At 44.8% G+C, this 15,979-nt stretch overlaps 1 pseudogene across 1 annotated transcript; it reads right to left on the bottom strand.

Annotated features, from left to right (window-relative positions):
• Nucleotides 1-10,901: 10,901 nt before the first annotated feature.
• On the bottom strand, nt 10,902-13,303 carry LOC145792619 (large ribosomal subunit protein bL31c pseudogene; annotated as a pseudogene). Its single transcript, XR_014332182.1, has 2 exons — nt 12,792-13,303; nt 10,902-11,391 (listed from the first exon to the last, which is right to left on the bottom strand). The product of XR_014332182.1 is annotated as a large ribosomal subunit protein bL31c pseudogene (transcript).
• Nucleotides 13,304-15,979: the final 2,676 nt, after the last annotated feature.

Below are 15,979 nucleotides of genomic sequence, written 5' to 3' on the forward strand. Positions count from 1 at the left end.
GCTGGGCTTAAAATGGTTCGAGAGGTTGCCGGAAGGGAGTATACAAAGGTGGCACCAGCTGGCCGAGGCGTTTGTTACACGCTTCAAAACCAACACAAAGACGCCAAAGGAAGTTGATCATCTGCTAAGTGTCAAGATGGAACCGAGCGACACACTAAAGGTATACAACTCAAGATACTGGGAAACCTTCAACGAGATCTTGGACTGCCCGGTCAACCTTGCAATCACGCAATACAAGCGTGGTCTCCCGGTCGGACATAGACTGCGGGACTCGCTTACCATGCACCAGCCGACCTCCATGGGCCAGCTCATGCAGCGCATCAATGAGCACATCCGAGTAGAGGATGACGCATCAGCTTCTACCGTGAAGGCCACCCCGGTAGCAACAGACAAAAAGACAGCAGGCAAAGTGCACGCAGTTGGGCAAGAGCCCAGCCGCTCAGGTGACCGAGTAGAGGAATCGGACCGTGGTTCGAATCGTAAGAACCGGGGTAGAGGACGTCGTAATGACCGGGATGACTACCCCCGAGATGACATAGCAGACGCAAACAGAAGGATGAAGGCGAGGACCGACATCACCACAGTCTTCAAGATTCCAATTTATCGCATACTTAGTGAAATCCGAGACGAGGAGTATGTCCGGTTTCCTGCTAAGTTGGGCGATGGACAGAAGGGCTATAATCCGCGGTATCGCTGCACATTCCACCGGGAGAGGGGCCACCGAACAGAGGATTGTTTTCCATTGCGCCAGCACTTGGAAGAGCTGGTTGCGGCCGGGCATCTAGACCTTTACATTGATGGCGGAGTGAAGCCGAATCAGGCTCCGGTCGATCCCAGGGGACCGGATGACCGAGACGCACCACCCCAAGGAGTTGTTAATGTCATCCACGGCATCGTGGAACCGGAGCGAGTTTGCGAGCTCCGGGGCATGATAAAAAAGGCAGAGCATATGAGGGAAGTTTTGTCGGTACAGCCTGCCATCAAAAGGGGGAAGACTGAAGAAAAAGACGTGATTAGTTTTACCTCAAGGGATCTAGAGCGTATCCAGACGCCGCACAACGATGCCCTAGTAGTAACACTACGCGTCAAGGACTTTGATGTTAAGCGGATCTTGATCGATCAGGGAAGCTCTGTCGAGATCATGTACTATGATGCGTTCAAACAGCTTAGACTCCGGGAGACTGACTTGGCTCCGGCAACTTCGCCATTGGTTGGATTCAACTCGCAACCGGAGTGGCCTTTGGAAAAGATTATCCTGCCGGTCAAAGCGGGATCCGTTGTCAAACAAGTTGAGTTTTGGGTGCTGCAAGTGCCTTCGACGTACAACCTTATCCTTGGAAGAGGATGGCTACACGCCATGCAAGCCGTGGCATCAACTTTTCACCAAGTAATGAGATTCCCCTCGGCTATGGGGGCGATCGAGGAGATTTGGGGCGATCAGGTCATGTCCAAACAGTGCTTCGTGGCGGTCAACGGAAGCCGAGCTGCCAAAGGATTCGTTCAAATGATTGAAGGACCGGAGGACCAGGGTGTCTTGGACGATGTGGGCACCAAGGCCGAAGAAAAGGCTGTTGAGGAATTGGTTGAGGTGCGGATTGATACCGAGCAACCGGACAAATTCTTCTTGCTCGGTTCAAGTCTCACGGCCATAGAGAGGACCGAGATGATTGAGTTTTTGATGGCGAATATCGAAGTCTTTGCATGGTCGCCTTACGACATGCCTGGCCTCGACCCAAGTTTTATCTGCCATCATCTCAATGTCTTCCCTGGAGCAAAGCCAGTCATCCAGCGAACAAGGAGATCGGCGTTGCATCACGCCGAGGTAGTTGCTGAGAAGGTAAAGAACCTGCTTGAGGCACGAGCAATTCAGGAAGTGCACTATCCTCGGTAGATTTCCAACACAGTAGTGGTACCTAAGAAGAATGGGAAGTGGCGAGTTTGTGTCGACTACAAGACAGTCAACCACGCTTGTCCCAAAGACAGTTTCCTTTTGCCGCGCATTGACCAGCTAGTGGACTTAACGGCTGGACACGATAGGCTCAGTTTCTTGGATGCGTACCGCGGCTATCACCAGATCGCCATGTATGGGCCTGACCGAGAGATCACCTCTTTCACGACTCCAAGGGGACTCTTCTGCTACCGAGTCATGCCTTTTGGTTTGAAGAACGTCGGGGCAACTTTTCAGAGGATGGTGACCAAAATGTTCGCTCCTCTGCTTGGCCGGACAATGGAGGCTTATATCGACGATATGGTGGTAAAAAGCCGACATGAGGCAAACCATTTGTCCGACTTAGCCGAAATGTTTGCCATTTTAAAGAAGCACAAGCTGCGCTTGAACGCCTCAAAGTGTGCCTTTGGCGTGGGATCCGGGAAATTTTTGGGATTCCTAGTCACTAACCGAGGCATCGAAGCAGACCCTACTCAGATCAGAGCCGTGCAAGCGTTGAAGCAGCCCAGCTCGGCTAAGGACATGCAGCATCTGGCCGGTATGGCCGCCGCGCTTAATCGATTTATAAGCCGGTCATCAGATCGCTGCCGCCCTTTCTTTCAAGCATTGAAGTCAAAGTTCTCATGGGACGACGAATGTGACCGAGCTTTGGCCGAGCTCAAGGAATATCTGTCTTCTCCGCCACTGTTGGTTACACCAGAGCCGGGTGAGGAACTCTACCTTTACCTTGCCGTCTCCCAGCACGCAGTCAGTGCGATGCTGGTCCGGGCTGAAGAAATCAAGCACCTCCCAATTTTTTATGTCAGCAAAACTTTGTTACCGGCAGAGTCGAGATACTTGCCGTTGGAGAAGCTTGCTTTAGCCTTGATGATGGCTTCAAGAAAATTGTCGCACTATTTCCACGCCCATACCATTGTCGTACTGACTGAGTTTTCCCTCAAGGCCTTGTTTGAACGGGCGGACTTTTCAGGCCGAATTCTTAAGTGGGCGGTCGAGTTGGGACAGTTTGATGTCAAGTTCCAGCCGCGCACTGCTATAAAAGCCCAGACCTTGGCAGATTTTGTCGCCGAGTTCTCACCTGGCATTCATCCGGTATGCCCGGTCGACATTACCGAAGCAGATGATGAGATACACGCAATGCCAACCGAGGTACAACCAGTTGAAGGAGGTAGCGCCGCGGAGTTAGCGCGCACCATCGAAGTTCCCTCAGTTTGCATGGTCATACCACCCGGTGATGCGATGACGGAGTTGTGTATCACCAACCCATCCACTCTGTCCGGTCCCGCATCACCAAGGGGGGAAGAAATTGAACCACACCGCTCAGAACCTGATGATTCGCCTACGGACTTGGGCATTCCGAACCAACTTGCTGAGTCCGGTGCCGAATCATCAAGGGGGGAAGGAATGGTTCCACACAGCTCAGAACCTGCGGCCGGCTTCACACCGCAATCTGATGATTCGCCCACGGACTTGAGCATTACAGAACAACTTGCTGAGTCCGGTGTCGAATCACCAAGGGGCACTAAATTTGAACCGGTCAACACCGAACTTGACACGGCACAGCCGAGCAGTTGTGATCCCATTGCCCTTCGCAACTCTCAGGACCCATCCGACTGCTGGAAGCTTTTTGTGGGGGACATGTGGAAGCTTTTTGTTGATGGAGCGTCCAACCGCCATGGTGCCGGCCTAGGCATTGTTCTTATATCCCCGGATGGCCTAACCATTGAACATTCTATCACGCTTGGCTTCCCGGCATCTAACAACGAGGCTGAGTACGAGGCACTTCTCGCCGGGCTCAAGAGCGCAATTCAAATGAAGGCTGCCGAGCTCCTGGTGTACAGTGATTCCCAGCTTGTGGTTAACCAAGTTTCTGGGATTTATGAAGCGAAGGACGAAAGGATGGCGAAGTACCAGGCTCTGGTCAGGGCACATATCAAGCAGTTTGAGGCAATTAGAGTCCAACAGATTGGCCGGGAAGAAGACAGCCGAGCTGATGAACTGGCTGGTCTCGCATCTATGGTGGATAATACTTTTCCCAACCCTCTTTTGATTGACTTTCTTCCGCGGCCAAGCATTGAGCACGCCGAGCAGACAGATGTACTCTGCGCCACGCCCGGTCCCTCTTGGATGGACCCCTTGATCTTGTTCCTCAGAGACCGGACTCTTCCAACTGACAAGAAAGAAGCACACAAAATCCGGGTGAAGTCAGAGCGGTTTTGGCTCTCTTCATCCGGCGCGTTATATAAGAAGTCCTTCACTGGTCCTTATTTAAAGTGCGTGCACCCGAATAGTGTGGAGGCCTTCTTGTACGAAATTCATGAAGACATTTGTGGCAGCCACATAGGAGGCAGGTCCTTGGCCTACCGTGCTATTTCGCAGGGATACTGGTGGCCGTGCATGCAGGCCGACGCACAAAAATATGTCCGCAAGTGCGAAAAATGCCAGAAATTCGCCCATCAGATCCACCAGCCCGCCAGGGAACTTCTTCCCCTCACTAGTCCTTGGCCCTTCGCCATGTGGGGGCTAGATATAGTGGGACCACTGCCAACAGCACCGGGCAACCGAAAATTCTTCATCGCGGCCACAGATTACTTCACAAAGTGGGTTGAAGCTGAGCCCTTGGCAACCATCAAAGAGAAAGACGTGAAGCGATTTGTTTGGCAGAACGTGGTCACGCGGTTTGGCGTCCCCAAGATTTTGATCTCTGACAACGGCACCCAGTTTGACGGTCGCTTATTCAGAGGATTTTGTGAAGATTTGAAGATAGAATTCTACAACTCCACCTCGGCTTACCCGCAGTCCAATGGTCAAGCCGAAGCATCGAACAAGACTATACTGGATGGGTTGAAGAAACGGCTGGAAAAGGCCAAGGGCAAATGGGCTGAGGAATTACCTAGCGTCCTTTGGGCATACCGAACAACTCCACGACGTTCTACTGGGGAAACTCCATTTGCTTTGGCTTACGGCATGGAGGCGGTCATATCCTTGGAAGTTGAAATGCCCACCCTCAGAAGCGAGAGTTTTGAGCCCGAGCTGAACATCGAGGCTATTGCCTTGGAGCTGGACCTAGTGGACGAGCGTCGGGAGAAGGCCCTCATCCATGTGGCCGCCTACCAACAGGAGCTCTCAAAGAAGTATAATAAGACGGTGCACCCCAGACCGTTCAAAGTTGGTGATTGGGTTTTGAGGAAGATTATGGGCAACACCCTGGTGCTAGGAGAAGGCAAACTAGGGGCAAATTGGGAAGGACCCTACAAGATCACTGGTCTGGCGGGCAAGGGGGCTTACCACTTGGAGGATTTAGAGGGAAGAGCAATACCCCGGCCATGGAATGCGGCCAACTTGAAACTGTATTATTTTTAAGCTTCTGCTTTCTTTTCTTGTGCAAAGAAATTTTTTGGCTTGCACCACAACATGTAATTCTTTTTGTCAATTTATAGAAGTAATTTTACTTTAGCACTTGGACTGATGTTTTAATGTTACGGACCGTGATGATGTACTCCGGTTGTAAGAGTTGGTGTTTTATCCAACTTTGGATTCCCAACCGAGATGATGTATTCCGGTTGGAAGAGTTGGTGTTTTGTCCAACTTCGGATTCCCAACCGAGATGATGTACTCCGGTTGGAAAAGTTGGTGTTTTGTCCAACTTCGCATTCCCAACCGAGATGATGTACTCCGGTTGGAAGAGTTGGTGTCTTGTCCAACTTCGCATTCCCAACCGAGATGATGTACTCCGGCTGGAAGAGTTGGTGTCTTGTCCAACTTCACATTCTCAACCGAGATGATGTACTCCGGTTGGAAGAGTTGGTCTTGTCCAACTTAGGATTCCCAACCGAGATGATCTAATCCGGTTGGAAGTGTTGATTTGTTCAACTTTGTTACAACCGAGATGGTTATTTCGGTTCATGAATTTGTTTTGTTATGCTGAAGTGCTTCGACCGTGTTATGGATTCCGGTCGACAAAGTGTTGTTCAAACGATGAGTTATACCGAGATATTTTGCTGAAGATGGAATTGATTACTACCGTGCAAACACTTAGAAAAATTTGAGTTTCTCATTGAAAAGAAAATCATTACAAAAGGTGGGGACAGAGCCCGGTTACATCAAAAGAGTTGGAAGCAAAAATACAAAAGCAAGGAAAAAGAGAACTAAACTAGGGGGGAGAGATTGGTGAACTCGTCCTCGCCAGCATCAAGGTTGATGGTAGGACTGACGTCTTGGGCACCGGGCTCAGCATTGCCGGCCTGCTCTTGCACCTCGGCCTCCTCTGCCTCAGAATCTGTGTCATCCTCTCCATCTTCAAGTCCTTCCTCGGCCTCCGCTTGCAGAGCGCTGAATACGTCGTTTGCGTAAGGCACAAGGTAGACTGGTAGCGAAGCTGGAGGAGGGTTGGCAAATACGTCGGTGTCGGAGCCTTGGCCGAGGTGTTCGCAGGCAGACTTCCAGCCTGCTTTGAAGTAGATGTCTTGCGTTGCAAAGACTTGCTTCTTGTAGCTCTCCTCGGCCTCGTTAAAGCCGGCGGTGTTTGCAGCCCGGCAAGCTTTCTTCTTCGATTTCTTCAGGGTATCCACCTCGGTCTGGAGCTCATTTTGTTTTTTCTTGGCTGCATCCAGCTGGCCGAGCAGTCTGTTGTTGTCGGAGTTGGCCATCTCAAGAGAAGACTTAGCCCGGCCGAGCTCGGCTTGAAGGCTTTCTACCTGGCTGGCTGTGTCGTTGGCTTTCTGCCTAAGTCTGTGGATACGCTCCAAGACCAGGTGTTGTTTTTGAATGGCCTGCAAAAACAAAAGCAACGTTGATTAGATAGGAGACCGAGCAAAAAGGAACCGAGCAAACACTTGTGAAATTTTCAAAGGAACATCGACTTACCCTGGCCATAGACTTCACCGACGATTTGACCAACCGAGTGTCGGGGACGTGGTCGTTGCCGACCACGTCGCTCGGTAGTAGCAGGGCTTTGGACAGATCGAAGGCGAGCAGATGCTCTTTATCAGCCTTGATCGAAGCCGTTGCCGGGATATCTTGACCCCGGTGCTTCAAATGTGGGCGCCAGGCCGGCACTGGGGCGGGGGCGTCTGTTGGATGCTCGGTGGTAAGCTCGGTGACTAGCTCTGCGGACGGGTCTGCCCGAGCTCTTTTACCGACACGTCGTGCAGAGGGTTCTCGGCTGGATTGCCCGGCGGATTGAGTGGCAAGGGCGACCACGGCGCCACTGGATTGACCGGTGGCTGGCGACCGAGTTACTACGCTCGGCACCTCGGCGGATGTGGCGGTGAGCAGGTTCTTGATTCTGCTGCGCTTGGCCATTTCTTGTTCCTCGGTCAAGCGAATGAGGGGAACGTCAAGAAGGGAAGGATCTGGAGGCGGCGAAGGAGCGCGGAGGAAGTCGGTTACTCTACTCCGGCGCGGAGCAGAATACCTGTAGGTCGGTGTGTAGCCAAGTAAATCTCGGTGAGGGTACCTAAGCACGGTCCGAATTGCTTCGACGTTGGGGAATTGATAGTTGGCTTGCAAGGCTTGGATTGCTGCAAAAGAAACAGGAAAACCGGTTAGTTACAAAGTAAAGAGTTAAGCTAACCGAACAAGTTTGAGTGACTTACATGAAGAACCGAAGTCCTTGTTTATGAACCAGCCCGGCACCTCGGCTGTTTCGTAATTGCCCGACACCCAGAAAAAATCATCGTCGTGAAGATCTTTATCCGGGGTGCCGGTCACAATTTTTTCCTTGCCCGGTCTAATCTTCAAGTAATATGCTAGGCCGTCGCCGGTGTGGCCCATTGTGTATTGCCTTAATATCTCGGCTAGACCTAAGTGGGTGCCTAGCCGATTGTTCAATTTGTGAATGCCGTTGATTATTCTATAGGTATTGGTTGACACTTGTGTGGGTGCCAGCCCGGTGCGGCGAAGGAACTCGGTTATAAGAGGATTGAGCGGGAAACGGAGTCCCCCTTCGACAATTGAGAGCACGGTGAAGGGGCATTGGTCAAGTCTGCCCCAAGGTGTGGTCTCCTCTTCAGCCAGTTCGAGACGAACATCGGCCGGGATGCCGTAATCTTCTCTGAAAGCAGCTAGCGTGGCCGGAGTATCCACTAGGAAGCGGAATTTCCCCATTTGTGGCCGGCTTAGTTTATCCCGGCTGAGGGGTTTGGCACTGGTTATTGGACGCTACTCGGTCCTGAGAGCCTCAGGAATGACAGTGGTCCCCTTGGACTCTGTAGGAAAAGGATGGCAAGTGTTAAGTGTGAGCGCGGTTGCGCAAAAGGAGCTGGATTTTAGCTCTGTCATTTAGAGTGCCAAACCACCTCGGTTGTCTAATTCTATCTAAGGAGCTCGGTCGCCCAAGCAGACCAGATGTTAGCCCGGTTGAGCGACCAAGTCCTTTTGTTATCTCGGTTTTTGCTGGGGTCTAGACAAACTTGTTATTTGCTCGGTTGGACTGGTTTTTTGGATCAAAAGAGGACCAGGAGCCCGGTTCACCCCAGTTTTTCAGTGTTCTTCATGAAGATGAAGAACACCAAGAACAATGGGAGGTTAGGTGCGGATTCTACGACCTATGCCCTAATAGCTATGTTTTTGTGCCCTAATGTGTGTATTATGAAAGAAAACAGCAACTTAAGAAGGAATGAAGATCTTACCTATGAAGTGCTCGAGCTGTCCTTCCAAGCACGAAGAATGGCAGTCGAGATAGAAGAGATGGCTTGAGCTTTGGATCGTCAGGTAGTAGGAAGGCAGTAGGAAGAAATGGCGTTAGGAGGGTCGTGTATATGTAAGAACGAAAGGCCGTCAAAATTCAAAACTCTGGCACGGACGGCGGGTTGGCTGCCCGATGACCAATGGCAGCCCACCACGTGTCCCTATTTATGGCAATATCAGTACTGAAGCGACGGGTTAAAAAGTCGAAGAGCCAACCGAGCTACTTCCGAAGAAGAGGGCGTCATCCGTGGCGGATAACCGGGCAAGTTTGCGGCTAGTTTGTTAACCAGTCCGGTTGCCTTCTAGCCTCTTGGAGACCGGAGAAGTGTTATCTCGGTCGAAGAGAATAATCTCAGTCACGCTTTCGCGGACGGAATTAAGGGGCAATTGAGAGGGTGATTTATAATCAGGAGTTGGGCCGAAGTAACGGCCGAGCAGATTGAGAGCCCAACGGTGCATGGGGCCGAGATGATTGGCCATCCGCCAAGAAGTTGGCTGCCAGAACTTGAGCCGGGAAGAACTTGGGCCAAGTATGAGTCACCCTGGCCCAAGACGGAGCTCGGCTAGATAGCGCCTGGTTGGACCGAGCTGCCTGATCAGGGGATGGCTGAAGCCAGACAAGCTGAGTGACCGGCGCCCAGAAAGGCGTGGTCAATCGAGGAGACTGTTTGACCGGCAGAAAGGCCGACCAAAGGAGGTACCCGGGCTAGGCACTGCCGGGATGCCGCCTGACCCGGTCCTCCATGTGTTTATCCGGTTAGGCGCTTGGATATGAAGTATGGCATGGCCGTGGTAGAGTAGCTCGGCTACCGAGCTCCAGCTGTGAAGTCAGGCAGTTGAGATTAGGTGATGATCGGCAAGGTTTACGCTGACAGATGGGATAGCAGAGCCACATGTCAAGAGATGACTGGGAGTGGATATGGGGCTCAGAAGGTATATAAGCATGTCTGCGCCCCCCATACGCGACACACGAACATCTCTGTAAGGAATTCTTACACTCAAACACTCTCTCCCTTCTCTCTATCCATCCTAAGGTGTGTGCTAACTTGATCGTCGGAGGGTTTTTCCGGCCACACACCGCCGGGTAGCTCACCGTTACTTGCTCGCAGGTGATCGGACATCGACGGAGCTCGGAAGAAAGGAGTACGGGCTCGCCGGAATATTTGCTCCCCGTACAAATAGCCTTAGGCCTGAGAAACTACCCATTTTACTGTCCTTTCGTTATTTTCATGTTTGCCTTGCTTGTATCAGTTGTTGGCAATACTCTGTGAAAAACGGACTCGGACAGTTCTTTCATAGTGTAGTTCATGTGATTTAAAACATAATTCATTTCTGCTCTAAAAAAGTAAAACTAAATTTGTTGATCCCAGAATTTAATTCTTTTTCTTCATTTCATTTTATTTTATTTATTAATTATAAGAAACCTTGTATCTACTTTTTGAATTGGTACATTTTATTAATTAGTACATAATGCTGCTTATATTTCCTGCTTTCCTGTTACTGGCCACATCTGCCAAAAATGGCCCTGGAATCTCTTTAGGCATATGACCTTACTAGATATATAATTCTGATTCATAACAAATTCAAGCATTTTTTTTAGCCATCTTGCTTGCATGTGGTGCAAATTATGGCATCAATCATACTTGAATAATCTTGGTTGCTACTTATATGATTTATATTTATGTTTTCTTTATTTGTACACATAATTATGATTCAGCATAACACATTTATCTTTCATGTGACAGTTGCAACCATAGTTGGAACTGTAGTGGCTTTAAAAAAAATTGACTTTCTAACTATTGTGAACCAGTGGTCTATTTGACGATATAAATATTTCTCATATTGATAATTACTCTCCTATCAATTGATAAAAAAATTGACAACAAAAAAAAAAATAATAATAATTACTGTATTTAATTGTTGTAAATCATTTGGTTTAAGTTATTGTTGTATTTATTTTAAACATTATTCATTCGATTAAAATTGTGATCCAATAGATGTGTTTAATTTTTGTGATTGAAAATGCATTGTTATACAATGTTATATAATTAATTTATTCGTTTGTATATACAAATCAGAATTGAAGAACATATTATTATGTTTGAACAGGTTCAGATGGTAAGGAAGGATGAGAATGGCATGACAATAAACAAGGGAAAATTGTATATATCTAAGAGGAGTTGGTGTTGTGGGAGCATACTTGTGACAGTTCCACAAGCAATTCTTATATCACTCCTAAAAATAAATAAATAAATAATAATAATAATTTAAATTAAGTCGATCCAATAATAATAACATTTTCATTCTATTACATTTGTCTTTCAAATGAAAACGGAAGAGAAACCCATCACATTTTAAAAAATATACTAATATACATAGAAGACTCTACAAAATTAACAGTTCAAATAATCGAAACGAGATCCGTGGTAGTCCTCACAAGTCCGAACATGGCAGTTAAGTTTAGATTTAAACTAGAGAGAAATCTAACATTTTCAAGAATACCTCAAAATTTAGATACCCTATGTTGAAATATATATATATATATATATATCTAGTAGAAGTATACCCATAACAAATACACAGAAGAGAATCATTTAATACTTGACGTGGTTCAACAGCTAAGACTGTTCCATCTGTGGCCGAGTCGATGCTTGAAGGACATCATGGATGATTTGTTTTGTCGATACAGTGAGATTGCTGACAAGTTCTTGTAGAAAAACAGAAGCAAGTTCATATCGACGAGTTCTTGGATTCTGCATAAGCCAAAGCCAATGAATTTTTCCACATTAAAATGGATTGTCAACCCCAAAACCCAAACCCAATACAAAATAATAAGTTTAACAAGACACAACCAATAACAAAAACTGACATTGGTCATACACATCATCTAATAGGATCCTGCATAAAAAAATAAAATAAAATAAAATCACTCAAATTGTTCAACCTATATCTCTGAGAATGGAGCAAACTCAACATGGATATAGTAATCACATCAACTTAATTAAAAATTGCCCGTCTCCAAGATTGAAGATCCCTGATTTCCTAAACCCTCTCATTCACTGAGAGGTTGTTTTGTGGTTTTCAGGTCTCCAATAAAGAAAAACCGATGATTCAAAATTTTCTCCGCAACCAAACATAAGAGAAATTTCCTAGACAATAGCACATATTGGCAGAAGACACTGTCATAGTTACTAGTCAAGCAAAAATAAATTATGATCAATCAAATTGCTATCACTAGATTGAAGTTGCCCTGCATTGCAGGTATAGTTAAGATTGTAAAACCAATGAAGCTAGTCAAACATGACTCGTGATCGACTTGATCATATTCATCTCAGTAAAAGTTTGTTTGAGATTACCTCATTAGTCAAACTCAAACATACTTTAAATCTCGTTAAATTTTCAACTCAAACATGAACAACCAACTATTACTTCGATTTGATTACATAATACAACATAAAAAAAGCAGGTTACAGCTCGACTAAAGCTCGATTGACTCAAAAGATAAACATATCAAACTTAGAACACATTTTGAAACTTTTTAAAGATTCAAGTCAATTTTGAACACTTTACTACTCCAATCGTTTACAGCCTTAACCATGAACACAATTTTTTTCTCCCCTGCTATAAAGGTGTTTAATGTATGCCAATGCAGGGTTAGCCGTCACAATTACTGCAATTCAAAGCCACAAAATGCCTATTTATCAGACGAATTGACATCAAAAACTCCAAATTGAGCCTCAATGAGCATCTCCAATCCTTCATCTTTTCTTTCATCAAATTTAAATAATCTCCAATCCTTTCATCTAATGTTCATCAAATCATCAAATTGAGAACTCAACAAATTTGAATTTAATGAAAACTTCGAAAGATGGAAGTATTGGACAAGAAATTTTTTTTTTTTTTTTTTCCAACAAATTTGATGAAAAGAGAAAATTTGGAATAAGAGGGGAATTTTTAAAAAGATTTTGATGAAATTATTGGAGTAGTTCATGTCAAATCAAGCATTTTACTCAAATTTGGAATCAAATTACGGTTGGAGATGGTCTAACAAACCAAACATATCTCAATCAACAAAAACAAGCACAACTTCACAACACAAAGCAGAAACATAAAATATTACATAGAGAGAGAAAGAAAGAAAAAATACCAAAACCTTAATCAGATTCTACAATTGGAAACTACTTCTTCTTGCCGCCTTTGGCAGAACCAGACTTGCGTTTGGGAGGAAGAATGATCTCGCCCTTAAGATCAGGAATCTGCGTGATCTGAGTGAGCTCTCCGTACTTCTTTCGAAACTTCTCGACTTGATCGGTGTCGACGAGCAGCTGAGATCGGTTTCCGAAGTAGAAGGGGTGGTTTCCGGACCAAACGTCGACGACGTACTCCTTCTGAGTCCCACCAGTGGTCATCACGAGTTCACCATTGCAGTAGACCTTGGAGTCCTCGTAGAATTGAGGGTGTATGTCTTTCTTCCTGCAGCTCCACTACCGACGATTGGGTTGTTGTCCCACTGTGGTGGTCAGCTTGTTGGTGGAGGAGAGAGATGGAAGAGGAGGGAGATTTCTTTGGATGAATGTGTTGGATAGTGTTAGCGCCATTTCTTTGCTTCTTGTGGTTTCAGAGAGAGAGATGAAGAGGTTGGGAAACTGGAGGCAGCTTCCTTAATCCACTCTGTGCACACTTGATAATAATTATTTTTAGGAAAATGTTTGAGGGCCCGAAATACCTGGCTCGAATGCCTCGAATGCCCAAAACGACGTCGTTTTGGGCATTCCGTTTTTTTTTTTTTTTTTTTTTTTCTTTTTTTTCCGCCATTTTCGACCTCTGCATTTGCAGAGGAAGAAAGAGAAAGAGAGGGAGAGGGAGAGGGAGAGAAAGAGAGAGAGAGGTCGCGTCGCCTGCGTCGCCTCCGGCCGCCGATCGCGTTGCCTTCTCCGATCGCGTCGCCTCCAGCCGCCGATCGCGTTGCCTTCTCCGATCGCGTCGGCCACCGCCGATCGCGTCCTCGCCTCAGTCCCTCCTCCTCCATTTTTTAGGCCCCCTCCAGTCCTTCCCCCCCCTCCCCCTCCCCCTCCCCCTCCCCCTCCCCCTCCTTCCCTTCTTCTTCTTCCTCCTTCTTCTCAAATTCGAGCCAAATTGGCTCGAAAGGGTTTCGGGCTCTGTAGCAGAGCCGTTATTTTTATTACAATTTTATTTTAACACATTCGGAAATTAAATGTTTAAAAAAAAAAAATTAAAATTCTACTTCCAAACAAGTTATTCATTTTCAAAATTCTACTTGAACAAGTTATTTATTTTTCGAAATACTGCTTCCAAACAAATTATTTATTAAGAATGTTATGTATAGAGTGTAATAAGTGTGTGCAAATAGAAGCTCTCGAAACTGGAGGGCTACATTACGGAAACGCCTCCAAATTGATGGGGTTTTACTTTTGGATTTTGTTGGGTGGGTTGATCTAGGGGCACTTTGGAAAAATTGGTAAAAAACTAATTTTTTGACTTTTTAATTTTTTTTAGTCAAAAAAATCAGTTTTTTTACCCAAAATAATTCAACTTTTTTGCTAAAAAAGTCACTAAAACAATTAAAAAATTAATTTTTTACCAACTTTTCAAAACACCACATAAGAGCTTGGCCCTAGATTTACACTAAGGATCCTCTAGAGTGAAATTTCCCTAAAATTTCCTAGAGTGTTACATTGTGTAGTTGAGATTTACTGGCAAGTCACATCAGAAAAATTGATGTGACTTGCCAATAAATCTCAACCACACAATGTAACACTCTAAAAAACTTTAAGAAAAAATCACTTTAGAAGATCCTTGCTCATAGATTTATGCCAACCTTTGTTGGCGTGAAATTGGCGTGTATGGGAAGAAGCCCAATCATTATTTCAGGAAGTGTTATGGTTCTCTCATGTGTAAATTTTAATTTTGGAGAACTTTCATAAGTTTAACATAAATTTTATTTTGATAATTCAAATCATTTATTCTTTAAAATATTTTATATATATCATTTATAAAAAAAAATAATAATTTCATATGATAATTGTAAAATTTTTATTTTATTACATCAGTCTCAAAAAAAATAGATGATAAGAATATTATTTAAAATAGATTAATAATTTTTTTATAGATAAACATGATAAAATGAAAAAATTATAATTATGGAATGTTAGGATTATGTTACATTTGCTATGGTAAGGATATGCACCAGAGTGGCTCTCTAAACTTATTGTTAAACTAACAATTGGAGAGATACTATAGGGCACTGTAAGTCCACCACTCACTAAGCTTACCTTACTAATTAAAATCGTTTATTTTGTAATCTGATGTCCCGGGTCTTGGACCCAACTTGTATTGCATAGTTGTACTATTTGTTTTACTTTCGGCGTTTTTATTATTGTGTAGAGCGGTTGAGATTTCATTTAGACCATGCTTAACCTGTCTTAACATTTCTAAGTTAGAAATTTCAAGTTTCGGGTGAAAAAACGAGAAATCAGAGTGTAGAATCAAAATTTGACTTGGGCTGGCAAAATCACTCGTGCGGATTTGGAAACCGCACATGCAGAACTAGTAAGGGAATTTGGGAGTTTTTAGGTAGAGAATTGCTCGTGCAGATTTGGTAGAAATTCTAGGGCTGCGTTTGGTGTGCAACTCTAATCAATTTTCCACCCTCATATTTGTTTGGTAGAGGTTTTCAAATCATGATTCTAAATCAATTTTAAAACACATTTTGAAAACATGTTTGGTAAACCAGACATTTTTGGAAGTTTTGGTGTACCCAGTCATCCGCCCGGACATCCTCTCAAATGTCCAGCAGGTTGACCGGAATAGTAATTTTTTTTTTTTTTTGGCCAATTGGCAATCGCCACTTGTTATTTGGAAAAATAAATTTATATTTGCTTTTGATATTTTTTAAATATAGAAATTATTTTTTTAGACCAAAATGACAAATTAGTTTTTTGAATTAAATTTTAAAAAGAGTTTGGTCATGAGTTTTGAATAAAATTTTCAATAGAGTTTTGAGTTGTGTAGTTGGTTTAAGTTTTGAAAACTTTTTTCAAAACTCATAACCAAATAACTTTTCTCATTTCATATGCCACATCAAAAATTCAAAACTCATAACTAAACAAATTTTCTCCTTTCAAATCATAATTACAAAACTTACAAACTCAAAATACAACTCTATTCTCAAATCAAAATTCTAAAACTCTACCAAACACTGCCTAGGTTTTTCCTTACCTCAAAGTGCACATGCGGGATGTATAATCCACTCATGTAGAATTGGAACTGCTCGTGAGGTTTTCTGTGTGTTTGTCTCGAATTTTGTGCCCTTTCTTATAA

This window comes from Camellia sinensis, chromosome 6 (genome assembly GCF_055761805.1).
Source record: "Camellia sinensis isolate YWXY chromosome 6, ASM5576180v1, whole genome shotgun sequence".
Lineage (NCBI taxonomy): Eukaryota > Viridiplantae > Streptophyta > Magnoliopsida > Ericales > Theaceae > Camellia > Camellia sinensis.